This window comes from Drosophila yakuba, chromosome 3R (assembly GCF_016746365.2).
Source record: "Drosophila yakuba strain Tai18E2 chromosome 3R, Prin_Dyak_Tai18E2_2.1, whole genome shotgun sequence".
Classification (NCBI taxonomy): Eukaryota; Metazoa; Arthropoda; class Insecta; order Diptera; family Drosophilidae; genus Drosophila; species Drosophila yakuba.
The window spans coordinates 1,136,537-1,152,227 of NC_052530.2; the positions used below are offsets into that span (position 1 = coordinate 1,136,537).

General features: G+C 39.3%; 1 protein-coding gene and 1 long non-coding RNA gene across 9 annotated transcripts in view; one reads left to right on the forward strand and one right to left on the reverse strand.

Moving 5' to 3' along the window:
* LOC26535787 (dnaJ homolog subfamily C member 16) overlaps positions 1-15,691 on the reverse strand; it is a 386,807-nt gene that overhangs the window by 74,823 nt on the left and 296,293 nt on the right. The gene's annotated exons all lie outside the window — the stretch shown is intronic.
* LOC120321872 lies at positions 11,353-12,301 on the forward strand. Its single transcript, XR_005561599.2, has 2 exons — positions 11,353-12,059; positions 12,123-12,301. It is a non-coding gene; the product is annotated as an uncharacterized LOC120321872 (long non-coding RNA).

The window sequence follows — 15,691 nt, forward strand, 5'->3', positions numbered from 1 at the left end:
TTTCCTGCCTATACTTTTGAAAATGGTTTCAGGACGTTCACGCCCACCACATATAACTTTTTTTTTTCATATTCTTTCTTTTATTTTCGAATCATACCGATAATTCATAAAATTGATCGTTTTTTATTCATTTGTTTTAACATTGTTTTAACATTAGTCATATTGACTTTATCGACGACTTGCATATCGTTGTCGCAAATTAATGATATTTGTAATTCTCTTGGTCGATTACTGGACCTTTGCTTTGTAACAAGTTCTGAAAGTATGTGTCTGTCCAGATCCAAAATATTTTAATAAGTCTAGTCTTTACTCATGCAACATTATGGTGGATCACATACATATACATATATCAATTAAATCATTTTCCAAGAAAAATGTACTTCCAACAATGAAAATAATAGCCGTTTCAAGGACTACTACTTAAACAGAGGCAAAGACAATAATAATCAAGATAAAAGCAATAGCAACAACTTTTATTATAAAGATAAGAAAAAACAATCTATATTGATTACTTCAAAAGCTTTCAAAATGACTAGCCATTCAAGGCATAAGCCAAGAATTTAGGAAATCTAAAAGTTGAACAGCTACTGAGATACAGGCAGATAAATATTGTTACGTAAACCCTTGTTGTAAGATCATAGAACTATGCCCAGCGGCCGCAATCGTTCACATGGAAATTTTACTCCAATAATTGCAAAGGTCATTAGTAAGATCTCATCAAGCTTCAAAGCGAAGGGTCGTGTTTTTTTTTCTGCGCTCCGAATTTATTTTTGTTTTGCTAAATCCAGCGGTGGAATTTAACAAATTCTTTAATAATTCAATTTCGTAATCCGTACTAGTTAAAGTTCCGTTAGCTTCGCGAGTGAATCTTTTGTGATAAGTACATTATTTTAATAAATTAATTCAATCTGTTCTCTTTCTGTCTTTGAGTTTTGTTTACTCTCTCTTTCGTGCGTTGTCCGTAGTGCTGTTTGGTGTTGTTTTTGTACTTAACTGCACGGTGCACCCGCTCTCTCGCTCTCCCACACAAAATTCTAAAGTGCAGACTGTGCTCTTGCGGTATATTTTCTGATTTTGTCTTTTGGTACAGTGGTCAAAACCCAATTAAACATGGAAACCAATGTTGTCTGCTTCCATAACAAATGCCGTCAGGTAATAAAGCCTGAGCAGTCAGAAATGACCTGTTGGCTATGTGATAGAATGGTGCACACTAAGTGCGCTGGTTTTAACGGCCGAACAAATGATGACCTAGCTAAAGGCCCTAATCTAAAATACTGTTGTGATACTTGCCTAAGAGTTGCGAATGAAATGCAGCTCTTTATGCGCCAAACTAAAGGAGGCTTGAAAGGACTGATCAGCAGTTTTGGCGTGGCGAGAGATAGTCTTCTTAATTTCCTGAATATATTAACCATTTGTCCGCTATCCAATCCGTTTCAAACATACCAACTAGTTGTTCTAGGTGACTTTAATATACCAGGCACTAAGTGGTCCACAGAAGAACAGTCGAATATTCTCCTGCCTATAGCACAGCATGACTTTATTGAGGGCTTGCTTGACATATCGTTGCCGCAAGTTAATTATATTCGAAATTCTCTTGGTCGTTTATTGGATCTATGTTTTGTTACAAGTCCTGAAAGTGTGTTTCTGACTAGAGTAGCACCTCTTAGTCAACCAGAAGATCCATACCATCAAACTTTCGAGGTGACAATCGACACGGGTACCGTAATAAAAGAGAGGCCAGATAAGTCAACCAAACGAATTCATTGTTTTCGTAAGGCAAACTTTCGGAGGCTAATTCTTTTTTATATATCTGGCTTTAATTGGTCCGATCTATATTCTTGCAGCACAATGGCTGATGCCATAGATATTTTTTATACTGCAATTAAATCATTTTTCAACTCTTGTGTTCCGATGTACTATCCGTCTACCTCTAACAAACCTCCTTGGTTTAATAAAGAGTTGACACATCTAACAAATGTTAAGTCCAGACTTTATATAAAATTTAAAAATACCGGTTCTCAATCTATATTTTCTAAATATGTAGGTGCTCGGTTAAATTTTACCGTGCTTAACGCTCAGTGTTATAAGAATTATTTAAACCGTTGTAAGTTCCAGTTCGCACAGGATCCCAAACAGTTTTATAATTTCGTTAACACTAAGCGCAAAACAACCAGTTACCCTTCCTCGCTATTTTTTGAAAATACTTCGGTAACATCGGATCAGGCAATAGCCGATCTATTTGCCAAGTTTTTTCAACCACATATTCTACCTTACCTCATTCTGAACGGCCGTACTCTTACGCGGTATCAAAGTCAAATTTAATATTCTGTCCCACTTTAAGCGAAAGCTCACTGCTTTATGATCTTCAGCGAGTTAATCCTGTCTATTCGCCAGGTCCCGACGGAATTCATGGCTGTGTCCTTAGATTCTGTGCGGAAGCCTTGTGCAAACCTCTACTAAAACTGTTTAACTTATCTCTGGAATCTACACAGTTCCCCCAAATATAGAAGGAGTCCTTTGTGATCCCTCTCCATAAAAAAGGTAGCAAATCGGATGCAAGCAATTACAGAGGAATCTCTAAACTATCTGCTATCCCTAAGCTTTTTGAAAACGTTATCAATCCTCATTTGCAGCACCCTTGTAGGTCAATTATATCACCATGTCAGCATGGGTTCATGAAACGCAGATCAACAACTACTAACCTTCTGGAGCTAACCTCCTTCGTAGTACAAGGCTTCAAAAATAATCTTCAAACAGATGTCATTTATACGGATTTTAGTAAAGCATTCGACTCTGTTAATCATTCACTTTTAATAAAAAAACTTGATTTATTAGGTTTCCCTGTTGATCTCCTAAATTGGATTCTAAGTTATCCGAATGGCAGGACGCAACGGGTCCTCTTTAAAAATTCTCTTTCTTGTATTCTAAAATTATGCTTGCAATATAAGGACATTTCTCGCCATTTGGACTTACAATCCGATCTAGATTGCTTTCATACCTGGTGCCGTGATAACGTATTAAACTTAAATGGCTCTAAGTGTAAAGTTATAACCTTTTATCGTGCCAACTCAATGCACGCAACTTACACTTTAAGTGGGTGCTCTTTGGACATAATAACACATGTTGATGATCTTGGTGTTCTTTTGGACCCTAAAATTAAATTTTCAGACCATATTTCGTCTATTGTCAATAAGACCAGAGGTGTGCTTGGTTTTATAAAACGGTGGTCAAAGGAATTTGATGATCCTTACATGACCAAAACCTTATTTACATCTCTAGTCCGTCCGATCCTCGAGTATGGATCACCTGTTTGGAGTCCACAATGTGAAGTTTACTCGGACCGCATCGAATCGGTTCAAAAGAACTTCTTACTTTTTGCCTTACGGCGCCTTAATTGGGATGCAAACCTTAGATTACCTTTTTATTCAAGTAGATTAATGTTAATTAACTTACCCTCCTTAGCTAACCGTAGAACGATGCTTGGAACAGTCTTTATTTTTAACCTTATTCGTGGTGAAGTGGATAGTACCGACTTGGTTAGTCGGCTTCACTGTTCCGAGCAGATTTACTAGAAATTACGTACCTCTAATTTTATATCATTGTGGATCTAATTATGAGTTGCATGATCTTTATAGAGTATTATGTTCTGACTATAATAGATTGTATCCTATTATCTCTAATTCTGACTCTCTGCCGTTTTTAAAGAGTTAGTATTGATCTAACTTACTTAACGAATTCTTAGATCTTACTACTATATACATATATTTCCTCGTCCTTTACTGTCTTCTATATCGCGTTTCTCTTCCCGCGACTCGAGCCGTACGATACACGGCAGCGCCCCTCGGTCGGTTTTGCGGGAGGTGTGGCCGTGGGACTAGCGCTTGTCACGAACGTTGACCTGTCTCCACCGCCGTTAGTAAACTTTAAGCAGTACTCATTACACGCTCGAACTGTCCATTCGCTCGACTAGCTCCTGTGCCAATTAAATGCAATTCGATATTATGCACAGAGCAAACTCCTTAAACTCAGATCCCACAAAGCATCGTATTTTGTAAACGCATCTATAAGGAGTATGATATACTCTTTTTGGTCGTTCTTGCCACTTAGTTTACCCGTGATGTCTATATGTACCATTTGAAAGGATATTTCGACTTTAGGAATCGTATGCATTTCTTATTGAATTTTTCCAGATTGTGGTTTCGATAGTTGGCAATTGTCAACGAACTTTCGTACGTATTTCGTCATTCCTATGAACCAGTAACAGCTATAGACTTTGTCAAGAGTCTTTTCCCAACGAAGGTGCATTATAGCCTCGTGAATGTGGTGAATGACAGCCCACCTATAAGACCTTAGAACTACAGGTATCCAACGGGTTCTACCATTTCTCTGAATTTTACCATACAGCGGGAGGTGTGGCCGTGGGACTAGCGCTTGTCACGAACGTTGACCTGTCTCCACCGCCGTTAGTAAACTTTAAGCAGTACTCATTACACGCTCGACCTGTCCATTCGCTCGACTAGCTCCTGTGCCAATTAAATGCAATTCGATATTATGCACAGAGCAAACTCCTTAAACTCAGATCCCACAAAGCATCGTATTTTGTAAACGCATCTATAATGAGTATGATATACTCTTTTTGGTCGTTCTTGCCACTTAGTTTACCCGTGATGTCTATATGTACCATATGAAAGGATATTTCGACTTTAGGAATCGTATGCATTTCTTATTGAATACTTATACTGTAAGCTCAACCGGATATTGTGGATAGAAAATTGTTAACACCGGGATACGGGTCAATGCAAAGATTATCTCCATTCTAACTGCTTCATGATTTTCCTTCCAATCAAAACTATTATTGTCTTTAGAAGTAAGACAAAATACAGGCTTTAACGTTTCAGAGAATTTCGGCACGAATTGTCGAAAGTATGATGCTAATCCAATAAACTGTCATAGCTGCGTGACCGTTTGCGGAGGTGGCAATTCAACCAATGCCTGCAACTTTCGAGGATTAGGTCTAAGCTCACCTGCCTCTACTTCCTAACCGAGATACTCAATTTTTGATTTAAAAAATGTAAATTTTTCGAAATTAAATGAGAATCCAGCTTTAATGAGAGTTTCTATAACTGTCTGTAATCTTGAAATTGCCTATATTTAAGTTTCGGCCACGACCAATATGTCATCTATGTAAACCACAGCATACGAATACGAAAGTGGCCCCAACGCTTTTATTATTGACCGCTGAAACACTGACAGAGCATTCTTCAAACCAAACGGCATTGCAACAAACTCTAACTGCCCTTCCGGTGTAACAAATGCCGTACGCTCTACTGAATCTGGGTGAATAGATATTTGGTAGAATCCGCTGGCCATGTCTAGACAATAAAAATACTTTCCTCCACGCAACCTTGCAATTTGATCCGAGATAAGAGGCAACGGGAATTTACCCGACACTGTATTAGCATTTAGCTCTCTATAGTCCACGCATAAGCGATCAGTTCTGTTTTTTCTTTTTTACCAATAAAATTGGACTCGCAAATGGGGAACAGCTTCAAAACGTTTATTAAACGGCCCTTGTCAGCTTCATTCAACTCTACATTTTCGTTAATACCATCTTCATATGTTTAGGGTTCAGTTACAACATTAATCATTATACCCGTTACTCGTAGAGTAATAGGGTATACTAGATTCGTTGAAAAATATGTAACAGGCAGAAGGAAGCGTTTCCGACCATATAAAGTATATATATTCTTGATCAGGATAAATAGCCAAGTCGATATGGTCATGTCCGTCTGTCCGTCCGTTTGTCCGTATGAACGTCGAGATCTCAGGAACTACAAAAGCTAGAAAGTTGAGCTTAAGCATACAGACTCCAGAGACATAGACGCAGCGCAAGTCTGTGGATTCATGTTGCCACGCCCACTCTAACGCCCACAAATCGCCCAAAACTGCCATACCCACAATTTTGAAAAATATTTTGATATTTTTTCATTTTTGTATTAGTCTTATAAATTTCTATCGATCTGCCAAAAAACTTTTTGCCATGCCCACAAACCGCCCAAAGCTGCCACGCCCACACTTTTGAAAAATGTTTTGATATTTTTTCATTTTTGTATTAGTCTTGTAAATTTCTATCGACAAACCGCCAAAAACTGTCAGTGTGGAAAACTCTCCTTCGAACTTCCTCTAGCTGAGTAACGGGGACTCGACTATAGCGTTCTCTCTTGTTTTTACTTTATAAATGCAGAATCTGTCTGACTAAACGTCACTTCGAAACCTTGACTTATTTGCGAAGAGCTACATACAGAATCGTTTCCAATTCCAAAGAATTTTCCAGCAGCGCATTCCTTAATGAGTGAACACTCGGCTCCAGAATCAAAGCAAAAATCAACGGATTCACCAAAATGAACGAGCACACCTTTTGGTTCCGTTACCGAACATATGTTAACTCTCTTTTTAGTGCTTTGTCCAATCGAAGGGCATTCAGTAGAAATGTGTCCAGCCTGTCCACACTTATAGCATATTACGTTTGACTTTTGCTCGTTTGGCTTCATACCAAAGCCTCCAGCATGCCCGCTTCCCGATGATTGTGATTCCCGATTTTTCTTCTGGCGGCAGTCTGCGATTTGTGCCCTGACTTTCCACAATAATGGCAAATGATGTTTGAAAATTTGTGCTTCTTCCTTTCTGGCCGCAAAGTTGTGTCTGCCCTCAAAGTTTCTTGACGCTGCCCGATTTCGTATACCTGCAACTGTTGCTGCAATTCGCTACGCGACTTGGTGCACACAGGCTTTTTCAGTCTGCTGTCCAGTTGCGCAGTATGCGCAAGTACAACTGACATCAACAATTCCTCGCGCTCCCTATTTCTCATTTTCTTCATTAGCGAGTCGGCTTGCATACGACGACATGCACTCTCCAATCCCAGGGCGTCCTTCTAGCAGCTTGAGAAGTGTTGCTGCAGCTGATTCTACGCCGACAAATCTTTGCGCAAATATTTGCTTGAATTCAACCCGTAATGCCAGGAAAACAGATCTGTGAAAGCCATTGCGATGCACTGCCCTCCAAAGCTTTGCTATGATAAATCACAAGTGCACTACCCTTAAGTGGGTTTTCTGTAAAAATCATGTCGGTATTTCGGTAAAACACGAGGCGTTGCGCTAGCCTGCATTGTTCGGAGCAACTCCATAAAATTTTTATTTTGTTGCTCCAAATTTTGGAACAACTCAGAGTTAGGAGAGTCGAATCCCACTTCTGATGTCGAAGCGTCAGTTACTTCAGTATTCTTAGCACCTCGAGCAGCGAGCCCCGTTCCCTTTGTTGGTGCCATCGTTCCACTTGTCGTCGTTGTCCGGTGGTTAATTCGATACTCTCCGCTAAACCAATTGTTGTCAACTTCTTATAGCTTTTGTATACCATCCTTTAGTTTTTGTATTACACATGCCACTAGCCAATATATTGTTGGCTAGTCGTCAATACAGATATACTATTAATTTAAATGCAACAAAATGAGTAGGTAAACATTTTTAAAGGGGGACACGAGAAGTGGAGTAGGTCAGAAATGAACGTTTGACAAACAGCCTTGACAAATGGGGATCATATTGCGCGGCCCACGACGATCCATCGGCATGCGGACGCATAAAGAGGAGGAATTGTTGCTGAAACATTGTTATTATTTTTACAGGGACTTCTAATATTTATTGTCGTTTAGTTGAAGATGCTTATATTCAAATACGACTAGTGTACCTGGTGCCTAAACATCGGATGCCCCTTTCTTAGCCAGGACACGGGCACCAATACTCCGGCAAAACACCTTTTATGGCAGTTGGTTATCCAAAAGTATTAGCAGTTCCAAAAAATAATGTCTCATTTGCTGAAATAACCAGCATTACACTAGAACTTTATCAGCAAAAATTTGACATTTACAGGCATGCTCCGGTAATCGTTATTTTTTTCAAGTTCGATTTGGGCTAAAACTTACGATTTCGTTTTTCAGTGCTCTTTTGCAATATTTATACCCGTTACTCGTAGAGTAAAAGGGTATACTAGATACGATGAAAAGTGTGTAACAGGCAGAAGGAAGCGTTTCCGACCATATAAAGTATATATATTCTTGATGAGGATCAATAGCCGAGTTGATTTGGCCATGTCCGTCTGTCCGTCCGTCTGTCCGTCTGTCTGTCCGTATGAACGTCGAGATCTCAGGAACTACAAAGCTAGAAAGTTGAGATTAGGCATACAGACTCCAGGGACATAGACGCAGCGCAAGTTTGTGGATTCATATTGCCACGCCCACTCTAAAGCCCACAAATCGCCCAAAACTGCCATACCCACAATTTTGAAAAATGTTTTGATATTTTTTCATTTTTGTATTAGTCTTATAAATTTCTATCGATCTGCCAAAAAACTTTTTGCCATGCCCACAAACCGCCCAAAACTGCCACGCCCACACTTTTGAAAAATGTTTTAATATTTTTTCATTTTTGTATTAGTCTTGTAAATTTCTATCGACAAACCGCCAAAAACTGTCAGTGTGGAAAACTCTCCTTCGAACTTCCTCTAGCTGAGTAACGGGGACTCGACTATAGCGTTCTCTCTTGTTTTTACTTTATAAATGCAGAATCTGTCTGACTAAACGTCACTTCGAAACCTTGACTTATTTGCGAAGAGCTACATACAGAATCGTTTCCAATTCCAAAGAATTTTCCAGCAGCGCATTCCTTAATGAGTGAACACTCGGCTCCAGAATCAAAGCAAAAATCAACGGATTCACCAAAATGAACGAGGACACCTTTTGGTTCCGTTACCGAACATATGTTAACTCTCTTTTTAGTGCTTTGTCCAATCGAAGGGCATTCAGTAGAAATGTGTCCAGCCTGTCCACACTTATAGCATATTACGTTTGACTTTTGCTCGTTTGGCTTCATACCAAAGCCTCCAGCATGCCCGCTTCCCGATGATTGTGATTCCCGATTTTTCTTCTGGCGGCAGTCTGCGATTTGTGGCCTGACTTTCCACAATAATAGCAAATGATGTTTGAAAATTTGTGCTTATTCCTTTCTGGCCGCAAAGTTGTGTCTGCCCTCAAACTTTCTTGACGCTGCCAGATTTCGTATACCTGCAACTGTTGCTGCAATTCGCTACGCGACTTGGTGCACACAGGCTTTTTCAGTCTGCTGTCCAGTTGCGCAGTATGCGCAAGTACAACTGACATCAACAATTCCTCGCGCTCCCTATTTCTCATTTTCTTCATTAGCGAGTCGGCTTGCATACGACGACATGCACTCTCCAATCCCAGGGCGTCCTTCTAGCAGCTTGAGAAGTGTTGCTGCAGCTGATTCTACGCCGACAAATCTTTGCGCAAATATTTGCTTGAATTCAACCCGTCATGCCAGGAAAACAGATCTATGAAAGCCATTGCGATGCACTGCCCTCCAAAGCTTTGCTAAGATAAATCACAAGGGCACTACCCTTAAGTGGGTTTTCTGTAAAAATCATGTCGGTATTTTGGTAAAACACGAGGCGTTGCGCTAGCCTGCATTGTTCGGAGCAACTCCATAAAATTTGTATTTTGTTGCTCCAAAATTTGGAACAACTCAGAGTTAGGAGAGTCGAATCCCACTTCTGATGTCGAAGCGTCAGTTACTTCAGTATTCTTAGCACCTCGAGCAGCGAGCCCCGTTCCCTTTGTTGGTGCCATCGTTCCACTTGTCGTCGTTGTCCGGTGGTTAATTCGATACTCTCCGCTAAACCAATTGTTGTCAACTTCTTATAGCTTTTCTATACCATCCTTTAGTTTTTGTATTACACATGGCACTAGCCAATATATTGTTGGCTAGTCGTCAATACAGATATACTATTAATTTAAATGCAACAAAATGAGTAGGTAAACATTTTTAAAGGGGGACACGAGAAGTGGAGTAGGTCAGAAATGAACGTTTGACAAACAGCCTTGACAAATGGGGATCATATTGCGCGGCCCACGACGATCCATCGGCATGCGGACGCATAAAGAGGAGGAATTGTTGCCGAAACATTGTTATTATTTTTACAGGGACTCAAATACGACTAGTGTACCTGGTGCCTAAACATCGGATGCCCCTTTCTTAGCCAGGACACGGGCACCAATACTCCGGCAAAACACCTTTTATGGCAGTTGGTTATCCAAAGGCATTAGCAGTTCCAAAAAATAATGTCTCATATGCTGAAATAACCAGCATTACACTAGAACTTTATCAGCAAAAATTTGACATTTACAGGCATGCTCCGGTAATCGTTATTTTTATACCCGTTACTCGTAGAGTAAAACGGTATACTAGATTCGTTGAAAAGTAAGTATATATATTCTTAAAAAGTATATATATTCTTAATGAGGATCAATAGCCGAGTCGATTTGGCCATGTCCGTCTGTCCGTCCGTCTGTCCGTCTGTCTGTCCGTATGAACGTCGAGATCTCAGGACTACAAAAGCTAGAAAGTTGAGATTAGGCATACAGACTCCAGGGACATAGACGCAGCGCAAGTTTGTCGAATCATGCTGCCACGCCCACTCTAACGCCCACAAACCGCCCAAAACTGCCACGCCCACACTTTTGAAAAATGTTTTAATATTTTTTCATTTTTGTATTGGTCTTGTAAATTTCTATCGATTTGCAAAAAAACTTTTTGCCGCGCCACCTCTAACGCCCGCAAATAGCCCAAAACTACTACGCCCACACCTTTGAAAAATATTTTAATATTTTTTCATTTTTCTATTGGTCTTGTAAATTTCTATCGATTTGCAAAAAAACTTTTTGCCAAGCCCACTCTAACGCCCACAAACCGCCCAAAACTGCCACGCCCACACTTTTGAACAATGTTTTAATATTTTTTCATTTTTGTATTGGTGTTGTAAATTTCTATCGATTTGCCAAAAACTTTTTGCCACGCCCACTCTAACGCCCACAAGCCGCCCAAAGCTGCCACGCCCACACTTTTGAAAAATGATTTGATACTTTTTCATTTTTGTATTAGTCTTGTAAATTTCTATCGATTTGCCAAAAAACTTTCTGCCACGCCCACTATAACGCCTACAAACCACCAAAAACTGTGTTTAAGACTCTCCTTCTCCCTTCCACTAGCTTAGTAACGGGTATCAGATAGTCGGGGAACTCGACTATAGCGTTAGCTCTTGTTCCCTTTTAATATTAGTCTTGTAACTTTCAATAAATTTGCCAAACATTTTTTTGCCATGCCCAATCTAACGCCCACACGCCCACCAAAAATGTCACGCCTACACTTTTGAAACATTTTTAGGTTTTTTTCATTTAAAATTTTTTCTCGTATATCTATTGAAATAAGCCAGATGGTTTAGTTTTGGAGTTGTTACAAAACAGATTTCCTAATCGTCGTATGGATTCTTTAGGCTCGTGCTACTGGGATTCTGGGGCTAAGGGCAGTGCAGAGTGGTTCCAATGCATTGCTTCGTAAACTGTCGGGTAAATTGAACGCTCATATTCGCTCCAAATGGATTGAGTACCACAGATTAAATTGCTGGATGCATCATCGTTGCCCAAAAGCTGGATCCGGCGAGTCAGGCCAAATGGGAGTACCATTTGAAGGACCAAGTCTTTAGAAATTTAGAGTCAACGTGGGATTCCATGCAGGATGCAGGAGACTCTGGACTCTGAAGGCTATGGATTTCGACTTGGCACGCTATATATTAGGCAACCAGGTTGGAAATAATCGTAATCGTAATATGCGTAGGCAATCCTTTCTCGCCACAAATCTTAAAACCCCACATAAGCCCCACACACTGCGTTACCTGGGAAACCTCGTTTTCGTCACACGAAAGATCACAGCTTACTGTGAAAGGCTTGAGTTATTCCTAACTCTTCAGCTGTGCGGGAGTATCGAACGGGCGGATCAGGCTTTATCATAATTGGACATCAACATCGTTAAGCAGTAAGGATCACCTCATATGACCAGCGGAGGCCTGACTTAGTGATTCCATCTTATCCCAGCGCAAGCGTAGCTACCAGCGGCCTCCAAAGGCTTTATCGCAGTAGTGCTGCAATGGTGTTTGTGGTATTTGTTGTGACTATTGATTTTCTTTAGTACTGTAATTATTATTGAGTTACATATTCGCAGATTGACTGGAGTTTGGCATTTCAATATAAGTTTAAATTAGGATCTTTTAAAATTTTACCTACAGCTCGACAATGTCAACGTGAACTTGGCCCCAACTTTACGCATGTCATGGAGTAGATATTTTGAGGTCGTTTGAGGTCAACAACCCACAACAATAAATACTTATGATAAGATACCTATATTAAATGTCTATAAGATGCCGCTCGATCGTCTAAAAATAAGGTCTGCATTTGTTAGAATGTGATCTTCTATATTTGCTAATTAATATTCAAATACATATATTTACTTGATTTTTACTAAATATACATGAAAATTAAGGGATAGAGAATGGCTAGAAGGTTAAGATTTGTTTGTTTGTAAATGAGAATTTAACGGAGCTGCTGAAACTAAATTTATATATTTGGAATTATGATTGAATATAAATGGAACAAAATAAATTCTGAATAAATACTCGTAGTTTTAGTAGTTAATGGTTTGTCGAGTACTTTGTCGACCACTTTCTTAAATATGCGGTAGAGTTTATTCAAGGGACAATGTAGATATTTTAAGTAGCATTGTCATGATAGGGAGGGTAAAGACTTAGAGAAGTGTTAAGTTGTAGCTTATCTCCACACGTGTCGGCGTGCATCCGTAGTTTCAATATAAATCCATTTTTTTAATTAATAATAGTCCAAACTTGAACATTGTTTTTGAATAAGTCGCATTTAATAAATAACGTTTCGTACTATCCTAAGCTCAAATAACCTCTACCTACGGCGAGCTAGACCCGAGCAAGAGTGCGCATCCCTAGCGAAGAAAGTACAAGGTGCTCTTACCACCCACTATTAAAAAACCGGTTGATTAAAGTCTTTTAAAGTTGCTGTGAACTATTTTTTTAATTAAGCCTTAGGCGCGCAATTATGCTCCTGTGTTTTTATCCAACCAAGGCGATACATTTGAAGCTCATCAAAGATATCTCTACTGTTGCTTTTCTGCAGGCCCTAAAGCGGTCAATATGCACAAAACCGACAATGCAGCTAACTAACTTTGTTGCCGCAAAAACGAGTTGCGTGAACTGATACACCTATTGCTCTGCGAAGACCTATTTACTAAATTAGAGGGCTGCATAACACCATTCAAACCGGCAAATGAGACATTCGTGTTGAAACGAACGAAGTGAATTCGGCGCGTTGAACGAAGTAAAGTCGGCAACGCGCGCTGACTTCAATTCATTCAATTCAAACGGCACATTCTGAAACGAATGAAGTGAAGACCGAGTAAAGTGAATGGGTGATTCGAATGTCTCGTCTGCGTATGTGTGGTGTGTGTGTGTGTTTCAATAAAAGATTCTAAATTCGTGTTTTAATATTATTGTTTATTATTACTTAACTGATAATACATTATATTCTTATCTTATAAATATATATATATTTTTTCTTTAATTTTCAATGTTATTGTGTAAAAACATAATTTTATTAATATTTTTTGAGTTAAGCGAAATGGCAGAACGTTTATCTGTTATTAAATTGCGAGCATCTGAGAATGCTCTTTCAGAGGCAGCGCTAGTTGCTGGTATACAAAAAATTTTGCAGCTGGCTTTATACAAGTTTGGGAACATGTTTTTATGTTTAACCGTTGCCTCTACAATGTTGTGCAATAAATGATTGACGCAGTGAATATGATCGTAATTTTGGAAAGCCGCAATCATGTTAGAACCTCTATGCGTAACAATCACAGGCTGGTCCTCATCAAGGTTGCACCCAAAATTTTGTAATATATCCATGAGTTTGGTACGAATATTTACACATAAAAAATAATTAAATAACTAGCATTAATCATTTTGTCATTCAATTTATAGTTAAATTCAATTACCTGTGCAGGATTCTCCTTTCATACACTTTACTGATAAAAGTCGGTTTACCAAAACGCCCTCTTTTATATAATGAATGGTACAGGACAGATACGACAATCTTAAATGATTGTCTGTCCATACGTGACTGGTGACTGCATAGCCAAACCGCTTGAACTTTCCAATTTCAGCTTTAACTGGACCAAAGCGCTCTTCATATAAAGATGCCACGTTCCTTGAAATTGTTGTCTAATGGGGCAAAAGATTGTCGACATCTACGTTAGCACCGTACGTTGCTCCCACGCCGATCAAGAACGTGGCAAATTCTTTGAGGCCAGTATCGCCAATCATTTTAAATGGCCGACAATTCCTTACTATCCACTTCGTAGCAATTGCGGTGGATTCCTTTTTTGTTTCAGAATTGAAATTGGTTAGGACATGGTTATTTCGACAGCTTATAATAAAGCACTTATGTTTAACTAAATTCGAGGTGTTGCCGGAAAATTTATAAACACTTTTACAGATCTTGGAGGCCACAAAATCTTTTATCTGATTTCCATCTTCATCATTTACTTGAAAAAAATATTCCCAGACTTTGCTACGACCTCTTTTCCCCTTTAACGAATATACACCGTTCTCCAATTTCTGTTTTATTTCAGTCGCCGACTCCTCGATAAACGATGCGTCGCCTGACGTTAGCTATATAAACGATTTTATTATTTTTTTTTACTATTCTTTTTTAAATATTTATATTTGACAACACAATTTATATATTCGTATTAGACAAATGCTACAATATTATTAAATAAGACGCACACGCACATAATAATACACAAACACAGAAAACTTAGACTTACTTTCGCGCTGTCCGAACTCATTTTACACAATGACAACATAAAGTATTCAGAGTACTCTGAATTTCTATTGAAAATTCATTGGCTTCATTTAGGTTTCGCGCGCATTCTTTGAGTTCATTTCGCTCGGGTACCCAAAACTCCGAACGCATACGAAGTGAACGCAAAGAGATCGCGACAACTGAATGGTATGTATTCTGAATACATACTAAAACGAATGAGTACTCTAAATGCAATCAAAGAGAATGGTGTTATGCAGCCCTCTATTACTAATGCAGTGTTGGATTTCTGCCCAGCAGAGAAATCAAGTGTCATTTCATCCCTCATCATCCCCTCACTTTAGTGGCCTTTGGGAGGCTGCAGTAAAGACGGCAAAGCATCACTTTTCCCGTGCTCCAGGCTCTCCCTCTGACTTTTGAAGAGCTGAGAACCCTTCTTTTCCACATATATGCAGTAGCTAATTCTCGATCTTTAGTATCATTTCCAGAAAGCCCTGCCGATCATATCTCATGGATATGTTCCTGGTGAGATCGAATTAAAACCAGAGTTCGTCAATAAGACGTATTACTCCTGATGTAATGGACTCGGCAGAAAACGAATACTATAAAAAACAAGAGGTAACGCTATAGTCGAGTTCACCGACTATCTGATACCCGTTACTCAGCTAGTGGAAGTGCGAAGAAGAGTCTTCAACACACAGTTTTTGGGGGTTTGTGGGCGTGGCAGAAAGTTTTTTTGCAAATCGATAGAAATTTACAAAACTTATACAAAATTGAAAAAATATCAAAACATTTTTCAATAGTGTTGGCGTGGCAGCTTTGGGCGGTTTGTGGGCGTTAGAGTGGGCGTGGCAACATAAATCGACAAATTTGCGCTGCTTCTTTGTC